General features: G+C 51.0%; 1 pseudogene across 1 annotated transcript in view; it reads right to left on the bottom strand.

The window, feature by feature from the left end:
* LOC144756200 (E3 ubiquitin-protein ligase TRIM39-like) overlaps nucleotides 1-15,214 on the bottom strand; it is a 486,436-nt pseudogene extending 471,222 nt beyond the window's left edge. Inside the window, exon 1 of the transcript XR_013595098.1 lies at nucleotides 14,742-15,214. The product of XR_013595098.1 is annotated as an E3 ubiquitin-protein ligase TRIM39-like (transcript). The remainder of the gene's footprint in view (nucleotides 1-14,741) is intronic.
* Between the last annotated feature and the right edge of the window lie 625 nt (nucleotides 15,215-15,839).

The following is a 15,839-nucleotide window of genomic DNA, read 5'->3' as shown; positions in this document are numbered from 1 at the left end:
CTTGCTTTTAACAACTCCCTCTACATGGGAGCACCTGAATACGTGCTGCACAAACTTCAGCGCACGCAGAACTGTGCCGCTCGCACGCTACTCCAGATCCCTCGCAGGGAATCAGCTAAGTCAGGGATCAGGGCACTCCACTGGCTCCCTGTCAGGGAAAGAATAAAATTCAAAACCCTGTGCATATCGCATCAAGCCTTCCATAGAGCTAGTCCTGAGATTAACCACACACTTCTCACCCCCCTATTGTCCCGGTAAATCACTCCGATCTACGAATGCATTCCTTGCTGCAGTTCCTAGAGTTAAAAGGTCCAGAGCAGGAGGCAGGTCCTTCACGCTCAACGCTGCTAAATTATGGAACTCCCTTCCCTTCTCCCTAAGGTCCAACCCCATTCTCTCGTCCTTCCGTAAAGAGTTAAAAACATTCCTCTTCAGAAACTAGTACCCCCCCGCTCTCTCCCCCTGTCCCTCAGAGTTCTATTCCTCTACTTAGCGCTTGGACGCCCTCGGGCAGCAGTCGCGCTTTACAAAACCCCTTTCATTCATTCAAGATGTCACTTCTTGTGATGTCACGCGCCGCGATGTCAAGCGCCGTGATGCCACGTGCATTCTGATTAACTAGGTTAGTCCCCACACTTCTTTTTAGGTCTCGCCGAGCGATGCAGCAGGAAGCGCGCTGTCGCAATGCGAGATCTATTGTTAAGAGGGACAGGACATGTGCACGAGTACAGCAAGGCCTGGACTGGAGATGTGCACGTGTATGGTGCGAGCTGGAGTTGTACTAACGCCGCAAGCCATACGCGTGCACATAGACTGTCTGTGCCGAAGCTTAACATATGAGATTTGCACACGTACGGCTCGCAGCGTTATCACAACTCCTGCTCGCACCATACACATGCACATCTCCTGTCCAGGCGCAGCACGCTTACGTCAGCTGCATGCCTTATCAGCCAGTGGCCACGTACAGCCTGCCTTTTTAACCACCAACAGGCTCCTGTTCGACCCCACTCACCGGCTCTTGTGGGGACTGTGCTGCTCCCCGGCTGGTCTCCTTGATGGCAGGGGTGACTCGCCTCTTCACTCTGTGACTCTTTGTGGTGCAGCAACATGCGGGGCTCCGTCTTGCTCACAGGAGCCCCGCCTCAAAATCCTGCTCCGGCTGCACCATGCGGCATTCACGAAGGCTGGTGGACTCCCACCGGACTTCTCTCTACAGCTTGCTAGTGTGCGGTGGGCTCCCGCCTCGCTTCTCCTACACGGATGCTGCAACACAGGGGGCGCCCTCAGCCCCGGAAACTTCAGGCCGCGCGCTCCATGCCTCACCCAAGTCCCAGGCAAGGTTGCCTGTCTTCCGGGCCGCGCTGAGAGCAGCCTGGAGAAGGCTTCCAGAACAGCTTGGGTTGTGGCGGCGAAACGCAGACTGGGCTCCCGCCTCATCAATAGAACACTTGGCGGACAATACGGGGTAGGCTCCCTCTCAACTTAAAATATAAAGCGGGGCGGGCACCAAAACCTTCAATTTCGGACACCAATTGCCAATTCAGGACCCACCCTGCCTCAGCATGTGAACCCAGTCTTTTAATCTTGCTAATGTTGTCTCACTCCTGCCTACAAACTCTCACTGAGCAACGCTCTCCAGCTTTCCTAGACCATTGTGATGCATAAGTGCCCATAGTCACCAATGTCTTTCTGGAAAATGAATTTATCTGCATTCAATTTTTGGTTTGTTAGCAAAGGAGACTGGGAAGGGGGCGGGGGGGCAGTGGTACGACTCTCTCTCCCAGACTAGCCCTCCACAGCAAAGTCAATCCTGTTCTAAGAGTGTAACTGCTAACACAAAATCCTCCTAAAGCCATGGTGTGTGTGACACCGTCTGAATAAACATTTTCAGGTCAAGCCTGGGCAGCGCATGTGCTGCTCTACGAGCCATGCTGTATTGGAGTATGGAATAGAAGCCCCGCCCACTCTCCACCTATATTGGTCATTGTCCTTTGTAAATGCTGGCTTCTGTTTCATTAATAGGCTTGTTTGTCCCTCCTGTCTTCATTCGTAACATCCCACGAGCATTGCCCCTTTTACTTTGGTGGGTACACAGCGAGTCTTTTTTAGTCTGTAAGCACTATTTTATTTAAGTAGTTTCTCCTACTGCAGGCACAACATGTTTTCCCGCAACATTCAGTGAGTCATGCGCGCATTCACTTTCTAAGCGGCCCAGGACAATGGCAACCGCTTCTTTCAATAGGTCTCCCATTTATAAGAGTTTGAGCTATTGACATTGTACAGGTCAATGGCTTTTATTTATGATTTGATTATCAAAACATATAAATAAAATACATTGTCAATAGCTTAAACTCCCGCAAATGCGAGACCTATTGCATTGCAAATGCTTGTTCTAGGACTTGTGCCCTGATGATGGGGGAGGGTTGTAGCACCCCGAGGGACTCCTGGTCGGGGTGATCACCCTGCATTTGTTATTGAATTGTATAGTAATGGGCACTGCTGTGTAATTTAAAGTGCTTCCTTTTCCCAAGGTACCAGAATAGGGGGGAGTCTGGTACCCTTATGTTTGATATGTGTTTGCTTCGGAATTCACAAACAGGTGCCGACACCCGGTCAAGTCCCTCACAGTTTTCGGGGTGTACACCTCCTTCCACAGCACAGAGTCTCTAGCAGGGAGTGTGCAGGGCTCAGGAGGAAAAAACGATATTTTGATTCTTGTGAGGATGCAGGTTCTCTCTTCCTCGCCCCTCAAACACGCACTAGCTTTATTTTCGATATATATTTACATACATTTGCAGGATGGAAACGAATAGTAAAACATGTGAATACAAAAAAATAGACTTTTGTGTCAGTTCCTAAAAATGTTCAATTGTATGCCTCACTCCCGGTCTCTCCTGCAGTCACTGAAACAGACACGTTTAACAGGAGGCTCACTTTACACACGAGTTAAAGAAGGTTTGTGACTCAGATTCACTGAGGTCAGTGGCGAACACCTCTGTACCAGACCAGTGGCATCCACACCCTGTTCTCTTGATAAGCCTTCGAAATGGGAAGCAGCAAGATCCAAACATGTAGCATACATAGCAAAACCAAAGGGGGCTAAAAAAATGATGATGGATTAAACCCAGATCAGTTGACTGGGGGTGAGTGCTTGCAATGTTTAACACTCTGTCCATCATCCCTTTTGGTTTTGCTTTGTTTGCCCTAAGTTGGCAGGCTATGCCCAGACGTGGGTCCCTTGCTCAATTTGACACTGGATTCAAGCTAGCCTGGCTGATTAGCCAGAAACTGATCCCAGGATGCTTGTTTCTGGTCCAGGGAAGACATGGCTTGGCTGTTCGGGCTGGACTGTTCCCATGAGGATATTTGGATATGGTCATGTCTGAACAGGGGTGACGGAGTGAGCTAAAGAATGATGATGGATGTAACCCAGATCAGTGGACTGGAGGTGAGTGCTTGCAATGTTCAACACTCCGTCCATCATCCCCTTTGGTTTTGCTTTGAGGGGTGAAGACCTCATAATAGCACGGGTCTTCGATACACTACTTCTATGAAGGGCATTTGGCCCATGGACCACAGGTACACCAGGCTATCTCTTGTGGCCTCAACATCAGGTACAAGAGGAGTATACATTAAATAAATGTAGATTGTCCTATACCATGGTCCTCTCAAAATGATGCCTGCCACCAGTAATGCTTCAGAGTACCTCCACCTTTGCTTGGAAGCAATTCTCTTACCTACAGGTGAAAGCTTTTCCATCGTGTTTGCCAATAAGCAATGCCTAATTTGTGCCGGTGGTTAGGTGGTGGGCATTTGTACTCCTTTTTGGGGACAGGAATTAATTTTTTATCATCTGGCTTTGACTGAGAGTGAAAGGCAGAACAGGTGGAGAGAAAGATAAATACAGGAAAATAGTGCCAAAGGATGGAAGCAGGGATAACAAGCATTTAAAATGCAATAGGTCTCACTTTTCATTAATTTAAAGGCATTTGCTTTTCTATACAATACTAATAGCAATTTAGCAAATGGCTTTATCTTAATCAAAGGCGAGACCTATTGCATTTTCTTATAACAAACGACAACCGGAGGCCAGGGATTTAAATGGGATGAAAAGGGGGGCGTGGCCAAGATGGCGGGCTGAGAGGACGCTCTCTCTGTGAGCTCCCGTGGTCCCGAAGCCCCTGCACCGCTCTGTGGCGCTGATCTCCCCCGGATCCAGCGGTAACGGCGCCTGGTGCGGTCGGGCACACAGTGGCACTGCTTGAAGCCCCTTGTGGCCCCGCAAACCCTGCGACGCAGCCCCGGTAAGGCCCCGGAGCGAGCGCCGGCTGAGGCGCCGTCGGAGACCCGGAGGGCGAGCGGCCGCCGCCCGCCGGAAGTCAGGGACCGGCATATCGGCGAAGCAGCGGAGACCTGCGGCACGGAGGCAGACCCAACCCGCGCCACTGGCGAGGCCCGAAGTCGGAAGCATCAAGCGTAGCGAGCGGAGCTCCGGCCGGAGTGAGCCGGGGGAGGAGCCGACAGAAAGCCACCACGCCGGTCCGGGGATCGGGCAGGCCTGAAGACCGGTGTCTGCGCACCGATCCCCGACCTCCCTGTCAGAAACCCCGCTTGGAGGGTGAGGACGAGTTTGTGCCGAGGGGTGCCTGTGGATGCCTTGACTGCTGGAGACGCGACTAACGACCCCACCTAGGCCTGATTTCTCCGCCAGGCCTGTGCCGCAGTGTCATCACACGGGCCCGCAGGCCCGACCGGAAGTGGGTCTCTGCTTGCTAGCCTTCCCTTTGCGGAGCCGAAGCCCGGCAGTTGCAGCGGGGGTTCCCCCGGTGCACCCCTCCAGGCCCCCCTGAACTCCGCGCAGCAAGGCACGGTGCCCGAGGTGGCAGGCGGACGCCGAGAAGGGGACTGTCTCGACATACCTCTCGCTATTGCACTGTGGAGAGTGACCCTGACTCCAAGGGAGGTGACGCTTTCTGTGTGTCGGCCTGGAGGAGAGGTTAGTGCCCTGAACACTCTGCCATCAACGACACAAGACCTCTACTCCTGCTCCACGATGCAGCTGAGGCGCCCTGCTGCAGAGAACGATCCACTATTGCTCCCGGCGTCGGCGCTCTTGCTGCTCTGAAGGCGCGCTGGGTGGGGAGAGACAGAGAAACGATACCCGTGGGAGCGCCGCAGTGCCCGGACCTTGCAAGGCACCTCGACTCCTGGCACCGCCACACCACGCAGATCTTGGTCAGGGCCATCCCGCCGGCTGCGCATCCCCGCCGCCACGATGTCAGGCAACAGAGGGGGTAAGAAAGGAGACCGCACCTTGCTGGAAATGCTAGGCAGGGGCACCCCGAGACAAGATAGGGGCCAGCCTGCCCCGAGCCCTTCGAACACCTCTCGAGGCGCGGGGGGGGGGGGGGGGGGACCTCCGGTAACCAGATCTTTCCTGGAGTCACCGTTTAGCTCCCTCAGAGAGGACTTCCAAACGCTGAAACAGGAGGTGCGGAGAGGTCCGCGAGGTGAGGAGGGAGGTCGACTCCCTTGGAGAAAGAGTGTCCACTGTGGAGGAAGCCGGCCACTCCCGAGATGAGGAGATCGCGCATTTGCAGCAGGAGGTCCTGCGGCTCAGAGATCAACAGATCGATCTCCAGGCCCACGCAGAGGATCTAGAGAACAGGTCCAGACGCAACAACATTCGGGTCCGGGGCGTACCGTCTCAAGAAGAAGGTGAAGACACAGCCGCCTACCTGCGGGACCTGTTTCGCCAAATATTGGGCGAACCCGGAGGCTTCCCTGTGAGAATTGATAGAGCGCACAGAGTGGGTCTACCAAGGAGGGCCTCGGCGCCACCCCCAGATATCCTGGCCTTCCTGCCGGATTTCTCTTTGAAGGAGCGGATTCTCCGTGAGGCACGGCGACAGCAGCCCCTGCGGTTCCGGGGTCACCAAGTGGCCCTGTTTCAGGACTTATCGACGATCACACTGCAGAAACGCAAGTCATTTAAAATAGCCACGGATTTCCTGCGAGAACATGACACACAGTACTCCTGGGGCCACCCTTTCCGGCTCATTTTTCGTTGGAACGGGACTCTCCACCAGCTTCGGTCTCTCCAAGATACTTGCGGAGTATTGGGAATTACCGCGACAGGTGATGAAGCTCCCACACCTCGCCGCCGACGCAGCACCAGAGACGGCTGGCAGACACTTCGGAGGAGGCGATCCCCGCCTCCAACCTAGCGACCCGATTCGCCCACTGCCCGTGCGGAAAGAGAGTGCGATACAGGAGGTGATCAGGGACACGTCGTCTGGTGATATGGCCTTGACGGCCTGAGCATACTCCGGGGGGGGGGGGAGATCGTTTCGGCCTCATCATCATAGCAGGTGCGGGGGTTCCGGGGCAGGGGGGCGGTGGGAGGGCATGGGTTGTGGCTGGACGTCCACTTAACTAACTTTCCACGGACTTGTCCATTGCGGACCAGACTGGGACAATGGTGTTCTTTGAATGGTTGGGTGTGAGGGAGGAGGGAGAGGGGGAGGGTTTTGGGTTCGGGGGGGCGCAAGGAAGAGAGGGGGGAGGAGTGGAGTTGGGAAGTTGGAGGGTAGTTCCTAGGAAGGGGGAGGGGGGGGGGGGGGTCGGGGACTGCACTGTACTGTTGTTGCATTTGTTTTGATCTCACACCACTTTTACATGGACCCGGGAACCGTGCTGTACTGTTGTAGCATTTGCCTTCACTTCACACTATCGTTTCATACTGTTGACACTGGCGACGGCCCCTGGGACCGCGGCAGACCCATAAGCACTACCCTTACAATATTCATTGATGGCCCTTGAGATAGTTACTCTTAATGTGAAAGGGCTGAACAACCCGGTCAAGCGGAGGGCAGTGCTATCCCTACTTGAACACACTCAGGCTGACATTTGTCTCTTGCAAGAGACCCACCTCCTAGCCAAAGACTGCCACAGGCCGCGATCACCGAAATTCCCAGGACAGTTCTTTTCCTCTGGGGCTACCAAAACAGCGGGGGTTGCAATCTTAATGTCTAGGAAGTTTAAGGGGGAGGTCTTGCACAAAGTGACCGAACAAAAAGGGAGGCTTCTGGTTTACAGGGTCAGGGTGGGAGGTCTGGTGTTTACTATTGGCTCGATATACAGTCCCAACGACCATCAGGAACGGTTTCTACAATCGGCCCTGGAGGACGTAGCGACCACCCCTGATAGGCACATAATCATTGGAGGGGACCTGAATATGGTCTTTGACTCATCCCTAGATAGATCGGCGCAGCGACGCCCACAAACAGGGGAGATCTCGCAACTGAGTAAATCACGCCTGGGAAATCTCGATTTGCATGATCTGTGGCGACGCTTTCACCCTACAGCCCGAGCCTACTCCTACTATTCACACGCACACAGGTCCTACGCCAGATTAGATCATCTTCTTGTGACGGGCCGCTTTGCGACCTAGCAACGGCCTCCGAAATGGGGGTTCTTACACTGTCGGACCACGCCCCGGTAACGGGTACTTTCCAGCTACCACCGGTGTCTCCCACACGAGGGGTCTGGCGCCTCAGGGACACCCTACTGCATAGGCAATCTGTAGTAAAACATATACGAAACTCGATTGGCGAATACCGGCGGCACAATGATAATGAAGATACCACCCGAGCGACCCAGTGGGCCGCCTTGAAGGCGGTACTCCGCGGTGAGTTTATCGCCGTTTCCTCAGCGGAGAATAGGGAACGGCAACAAAAGAGAGACGAACTTAGGGGCAAAGTGAGGAAATTGGAACAGGTGCATCAGAGAACGGGAGCCCCTAGAATCTGGAGGCAACTCAAAGCTGCCCGTAAACTCCTATCTGCATTAGACATGGATAGAGCGGAATACGCGGCGTTGCGCCTGAAACACGCGTACTACACCGGCGGTGACAGGTGCGGCCGGCTTCTGGCGAATAAGCTCCGTGTGAAACACCATAACCATCGGGTGAAGGAGCTCTTGGTTGCAAATGGGACGACAGCCACAGAGGATTACCAGATAGCGGACGGTTTCCGTCGCTAATATGCCGATTTATACACAGGCGAGCCTTCCTCGGCGCAAGCCGAGGCCGACTACTTGGCTTCAGTCGATCTTCCCGCCCTTGCCCCGGAACAAGCGGAACACTTGCAGCGGAACATTCGGATCGAGGAGGTGATCGCGGCCATTTCCCGACTCAAACATGGGAAAGCCCCGGGACCCGATGGTTACACCCCACTTTTCTATAAGACGTTTTGCCCAGAACTGGCGCCGCTGCTGACACGACTCTTCAACTCCTTTTCTGAACCGGGGGCTATCCCTCCGGACCTGCTCCAGGCGACGGTGTCGGTTATCCCCAAACCGGGGAAAGACCGGACTGAGTGCGGCTCCTACAGGCCGATCTCACTTTTGAATGTGAACCTCAAGCTGTACACGGGGATTCGAGCGGCCCGTCTAGCACCTCATCTGCCGGGGCTGGTAGATCCGGACCAAGCGGGGTTCGTCCCCGGTAGACAAACAGTTGACAACACCAAAAGAGTGGTCCATATCCTGGAAAAGGCCTCCCGTATTCCTGGGGAACGAATGCTTCTTTCGGTTGACGCGGAGAAGGCGTTCAACCGAGTACATTGGCCATACCTGGAGAAAGTGCTCTGTAAATTGGGTATAGGTGAGAAATTTCGCACTTTGATATTCAATTGTTATAGATTCCCATCCGCAGTGATACGGGTGAATGGTTGCAGCTCCCAGAAATTTGCGATAGAGCGTGGCACCAGGCAGGGGTGCCCTTTGTCGCCGCTACTCTTCGCTCTTTATATGGAGCCATTTGCTCAGAGGATTCGTCAGAATCCTGACGCATCAGGCGTTAGGATGGGGAGGTATATTCACACCGTTAGCTTATACGCGGATGACGTGATCTTGACACTTGAAGACCCACGAAAGGCGCTCCCTGCTTGCATCGCTGAGTTGGATGCCTTCGCCGCAGTGGCGGGTTTTAAAATGAATATGGGGAAATCGGCGGCCCTCGACATCTTGCTGACCGCTGCCACGAGAACTGAGTTACAGAGCCTCTTCCCCATGCGCTGGTCTAAGGACCTAGTGCCCTATTTAGGCTTACTACTGGTGCCTTCTTTACCTGCCATGGTGACAGCCAACTACACAGCCTTAGGCAGCAAAATAAAGGAGGAATTGGCCCGTTGGAACAAAGGTACATTGTCGTTGCTGGGCAGAGTGGCGGCGGTGAAGATGACTCTCTTGCCGCAGGTGCTATACCTCTTTAGGGCCCTACCGCTTCAGCCCCCGAAAGGATGGATCGGGCAGGCTCAGGCGGACATCGCGCGCTTTGTCTGGCAGGGCCGCAAGCCCAGACTCAAGAGGGCCTTGTCCACGCTCGCACCCGAGTCCGGTGGACTTGGCATACCGGATCTACACAAGCACTTTCAAGCGGCGCAATTGCGGTATTTAGTGGAGTGGAGCAAATGGGAATGTGATAAGCACTGGCTGTTCCAAGACGTGGCGGGTAGGACCCTGCAGGAAGTACCTTCCTTACGCAGAGCTCACCGCCCTCCCAACCTCTATCACGCGAGTCCTGCTACGGGTTTGGGACGCCGTGAATACTAAGCATAAACTCACCACCTTCCCGTCACCGTTTACGCCACTGGTTGGAAACCCAGAATTCGATCCTGGGATGGAACCGGGAGCCTTTGCGCACTGGCGGGCGGCTAGATGCAGTGCGCTGTTTCACATGTATGGCCCGGATGGTGCCATATCGTTTCAGGATCTCAGGCGAGAATACCACCTGCCGGAAACCGAACGAAAGCCATATCTACAGGTGCGTCATTGGGCGCTTCAGCCGCAGGTGCGTGATCTCGCTGACCGAAAGCTCACATCCTATGAGACGTGGCTGGTGACACGCTCCTCGGACTCCAAACTCATTTCAGATCTATACAAGCTCTTGCAACCCCCCCCTTTCCACATTTAGAACCCCGGGCGGGAACGCTGGGAGCGGGAGTTGGGAAGGGCACTGAGCCACACGGAATGGGACCACATTTCCTACCGGGCGCGCCATTCTGCGTATCACACCGGACTCACCGAAACATTCACCAAGATATCCACCTATTGGTACTACACACCTGAGAGATTACATGAAATGAACCGAGACATTGTAAACACCTGTTGGCGAGAATGTGGACAAGTCGGCACACTTACACACATCTTGTGGGATTGCCCTTTATTGAGTCCCTACTGGAAGGAGGTTCTAGATGAGATAGATCAGTGCTTCGACATTGAACTACCTCGCCTCCCAGCCTATGTCCTGCTCGAATTGCCCAATGGCCTGATGTATCCTCTGAGGTCCAGGAAGGGTAGGCAGATAGCGATCGCCTTGGGCTCAGCGATTCAGAACATACTCATCTACTGGCGCACCACCACGCTCCCTACCACTGTTGGCTGGTTACATAGGTTGTGGCACGTTCTGGGAATGGAGAAGCTGTCCCTCATGGTGGCGGGTGAGGTAGATAAATTTGAGGAGCTGTGGCAGCCTTTCCATACCTTACTACAGTCAGAATTTAGAGAAATTACCTGTCCCCGATATCTTCGGCTACTATGACTGACGTCCCTAGCTAACCCATCCACCTAGAATGCCCGGGAGGATAGTCTGACATGAGGAATGGACACATTGCGGAAGTGTTAGGGATGTGGGACACTCGCACAGCACGGGGGGAGGGGGGACGGGGATTTGGGGGGCGGGATGGGAGGAGGGGAGTTGGGGAAGGGGTTGTTGGTTCCAAACATTGTCGTCACCGCATACACAACTGGCACCATGCCCAGAAGGAAGTTATATTTGAAGTATATTGCACGCTGATGGCGCTCCTGTGGTGGGCACTTTGCACTACTTCTTTTGAGACGACAGTATTCATTTGTTTGTATTGTTTTCCATAATGCAATAAAATACTTTAAACCTAAATGGGATGAAAAAACTGGGGGGAGAAAGGGGTCTCAGGGGCGCGGCCACAGTAATTAAGGGCAGGACTTAAAACTTGTAAGCAAAATACCTGCGCTTAGCATAGTGTGCTGCCCAACTGGTATTTTGCTGCTTTTGTCATTGCGTCCAGATATATAATACAAGTAACATTACACCTTCAGTAAGCCAAAACTATTGGCTTTGTCAATGGTTGTTAGTAGCATAAGCAACAACTAGGACTGTGTTGAATAAAATATGACAATCCTTCATGATGAGACTGTGAAAGAACTTTAACGAGTCTCTTCGAAGTTACATCAAAGGTCGTAAAGGGTGGTCCTGCTGCAGAGTTACAATTTTTTCCACCTGGAGGTTATTGGCAGACGTGGAGAGCCCGATAGGGTCCCGTTTCAACACCTGCTTTTTAGAAATGTTGGTGCTCAGCACCGGCGAGACCGGGCCCACTTAAAGCCCGGCCTGAGGCATACACACCCGGTACTCCTGAGCAACCGATAGAATGAGGAGAAAGAAAGGGGCCCCAGCCTGCCACACATCTGTGGCAAACACACCTGCGTAGCCTCTGGATGGGGAGCGTTCGGAGATGTTCCTACCTGCAGCCAGTGGTCGAAGTGTGGGGAAAAAAGTAGGTGAACTGTTGGCGGAGAATCGGAGAGCGGGAATAACCTAAGGTTTGGATCAGTGAGCGGAGCCAGAGGTGTGGCCAGAATGCGAAACCATCCCAATTTTTAGTATTTGTTTGGCATTTCAATGCCCAGTTTAATCAACCAATGAATACACACGATTATTTAAGGTTATAATGAGTCAATTACATTAAAATACATTCAGAAAGTGGGATGTGCTTTTAATCACAGAATGTCCTAAATATGACAAAATGTGGAAGCACAAGCCATTTTTCTCCAAGACAAGGAGTTTCTGTTATCAGCACTTCTCCCTTTTTCCACAACAGCAGTTCAAACATGAATGGCAAATATCCTACTTTGGAAATGTTTTCTATATAATTATTTGCCTCATAATGCAAGATCTGCTGCATGATCTAACCATTTAAACTAATAAAATGTTTGTAGCTCAAACGTATCAAAAGTTAATAAAAAATTTGACTTGTGTTGCTGCGGAGTGGATGGCCTATTGCAAAAGTTGACTGATCCCCTTTCTCACTGCTACATTTACATGTAACATTGGTACTAATAAGGCAAAATCTTTCCAGAGACGGTTAGTGTTGGTACACATGTCAAAATAATACAAATCTGAAAATATACTACATTATGCTGCAGAATTTTTTTAAATGCATATTTTACTCAACACTGCGGCATAATTTTGCCCTTCTTTGCTGCATACTTCTTTCAGTGACCCCACAGCAGGCAGCACATGTTAAAAGTGCTTGTGAATGAAGCAGAGAGATTGTAATGTTTGCAAACTTAGTTTGGTGTGAGTGCAACTCCTGCATTGCCAATCCCTGGTGAGTTGCAGCTACTACTGCTGAAACAAGGTCAATGGAGTTACCTATGGGTGAGGCAGACTGGCCTCAAGGGCAGGGCCTGCGTTAGCACTGGTGGCACCCTGTGCATGAATGTTTGTTGGTGCCCCCCAATGACCACCTCTGCCACGGATTCCTTCACTACCACCCTTTAACAGTGCCCCTCAAGTCTCCATAACTACACTCTCTCTCAGTTGCATTTGATTTACAGCGCCACTCATACCATTGTAGGGTGTCAGAGCACTTTACATCACACACATTAGACAAAGACAATCAATATGTGTGTAAATCACAGTTTAGAGAATGTTACACAATTCAAAGGACTACAAGGTATAGGATTCACATGACTACCATGCTAGTATACTGTATAGTTTAATAGTGATTGGTCTGGGAAAACACAAACTCAATTTAAAACGTAATACCATGGTTGGGGGCTCTCTTTAATGAACAGAATAGATTTCTATCCAAAAGAACACTCTTTGCAACATTAGGATAATCAAAGACTGAGGGGCGGGGGGAATAACATTAATTTATACCTTGCAGTTTGTATGCAGCTCTTAGATGACAGTTAATAGTTCACTGTTCTAGGTTAGGATTTTAACTTATAAACAACAAGTAACATAAGGAGCTCTCTGACACAAGCAGTAACCCATTGACCTATTTATATTATGTGCACTTTGTGATCTGCATGGTACATGTTCTTTGCAGCAGGCACTTTAAACCTCTGAGCTACCTTTCCATGAGTCAAAACTTCCACTAGACAAAACTTCGATCTCTCTCTAGAAAGAACATTAATCACCAGAGTCATCATGACATTTTTAGTGTTGCCGAAAATTGCTGGAGGCCACAAAGGAGGCAGCAAGCGCTTTTAAACCATAATATACTTGCAGAAATGATGCCTCCACCCAAAGTCAGCACCCGGTGCATTGTTCTAGGGTGTGCTGCTTCATAGGCCTGCCCGTAAGACTGGAGGTGATCTTCAGTACGTATTATGGTGGATAGGCCTTCAAGTTTAACTTAAACTTGTCATGCTAGGGTCCACCTGCTGGTGCTAAGACACCAGGACTTCTAAGGTCTTGCAAAGCCTTCTTAAGTCTAGCATGGGATTGTGCTCCCTCAGGAGAGTGGTCTGGTTGACTGGTTATTAAGGTTGAACCCGGTTTCCCAGTTCCAAATTCAGCAGCTTTGCCCATAGTGCCACATCCTCTACCCCACTGAACACCATACTGCCCCACTGAGAGAAACTCGCACTGCCTTCAGCTACAACCCAATTGTTGCCGGGTATAAACACCTGGATGCGGCTCAATTTAAATTAGGCACTAGACAAGAGCAATATGCTATCTAAAAAAATAAAAAAAAGTGAAAAGTGACAGCGTCCTAGAAAAAGCAAACACTCATAGGGAATGCTCAATTTAGCAAACCATGTGAAATGTAAGCAGGAACAATATGGTTACCTTAACGCTTTTACACTCACTATTCATAAGTCAGTGAGCGCTTTGCCTGAAAAGTTAAGGACATGACTACAGGGGCCAGTCCATTGCTTATATCCTTACAAAACGTAAACAGTATGGTAAAAAAGACCACATCCCTGAATGCAGAGACGCAGTACACATTTTGTTCCAATCCATGCATTGCAGTACCTCCAGGATTGGTACACTAGTTCAAAGCCCAGGGAAAACAAACAAAGACAAGAAAACAAAATATAGCGCTTCACTAGCAAACTATGTAAAAGTGGCACTAATGTGTTTGGATGTGAATAAACTTAATCTGGCCAGTTTGCTACCACTCTGTCTTACTTTTTTTTATTTTTCATAGTTTTAACCTTTTATTCCCGATGCTTAGTTTGGAATTAAAATGTCAAAAGAATATGACACTTCCAGCAAAAGTGGTTTTCTTTTTTGGATCCATTTCACAGGGGAACAAATAAAAGAAAGGCGAGAAAAGCGAGAGCCCCTTCTTGAAGTCACGGTTTTCAGTAAGAGAGTACCTGCTAGACAGAAAGAGAGGGAAGAAGGATAGGGGGGGGGGGGGCAGCTGAAGCGGCAGAGCACAAGTGGACACGGTCTTGGTCTTCTCTGAGCAAGAAAGAAAAGACAGAGTCCTGTTACTCCTCTGCTGCTCCTCCCGTCACGAACGCCAGGAAACCTGAGCTTTATCTATAGAAGACGGCGATTTCTTGCGTCCTGGGACACATTTTCAAAATAAATAAGTAGGGGAATGGAAGCTTTAGAATTTAAGAAGTAGGGGCACGCTGATCCCGCCCACTTCGACCACTGCCTGCAGCAAACTCACCTTGTACTCCTGGGCAGCCTCCAGAATGGGGAGCACCGAGTGTGTCTTGTGGTCTTTGGACTCTCGACAGATCACACAGATGGGCTCCTGGTCATCTTCACAGAACAGTTTCAGCTTCTCCTCGTGTTCTCGGCACAGGTTCTCCCCCTGGATGGACGCACTTGGCCGTGTGAAGCTGTTTCAACAGCTCCACCATGTTTCCCAAGTGTCTGATGGGTCTTAAGGTTTTGATCGGAGATGTTTTTCTGCACTCAGGGCAGGGGAAGTCTGTCTGCAGGCCCTCCCAGCACCGAGTGATACAGGACAGACAGAAGACATGTCCACACTCCACGGACACGGGGTCAGTGAAATATCCCAGACATATGGAGCAGGTGGCCTCCTCCTTCAGGCTCCGGAGCTGGTTTTCTGCAGCCATGATCCTACCGAGGATGAAGAAGTTAAGTTTCGTTTCTCACAGGGTGTAAAGTGGGCGGTTCCGTTCCGTCTTCCACAGCAGCTTTGCCTTCTAACTGGCTGTTGACTCCGCGGGTGGAGCCCGGCTGGGAGTGTCTGCGGCTGAGGCGGGAATGTTACTTTCTGAGCTTGGGGGAGTCTGTAATGTGAATTTGCTCTGATCTGTGTGCGCTGTCTTCAGTTGTGTCTGCTGTCCCGGCTCCATCTGAGCGCGGCTAGCCCCAGCCCCACCTCCTTACGTGCTGTTAATTGTGAGTGTTTTAGATAGAAAGGTATATTTATTTAGCAGCTGTTTACAGTGAGTTGTTGGCCTAAATCGAGATGTGCCGAGCATCGCACCAATATACTGTTTTTCTGGAAAATATGACGCTATGATTTCAAAAGGTATTTCAGAAACAAACCACTCTCACTTCTTTAGGTAGACAGAGAATAGTCAGAACTGTGAAGAGGGGTTACATGGTTAAGGGGCGTCTGGCATGCAGACTTGAGGGTTCTGTCATGGGGTGCAGGAGAATGCTGGATACAGAATATTACCTTGATTTTCTACAAATATGCGCACTGTTTTAAAAATAAATCCCATGCCTTCTGTTTATATACTCATGAATAATTTCTTGCTGAAATATATTTCACCTACCTTTCAATTCA

This window comes from Lissotriton helveticus, chromosome 5_1 (assembly GCF_964261635.1).
Source record: "Lissotriton helveticus chromosome 5_1, aLisHel1.1, whole genome shotgun sequence".
Classification (NCBI taxonomy): Eukaryota; Metazoa; Chordata; class Amphibia; order Caudata; family Salamandridae; genus Lissotriton; species Lissotriton helveticus.
Note: the sequence above shows the minus strand (reverse complement) of the source record. Positions and strands in the feature narration are given on the sequence as shown.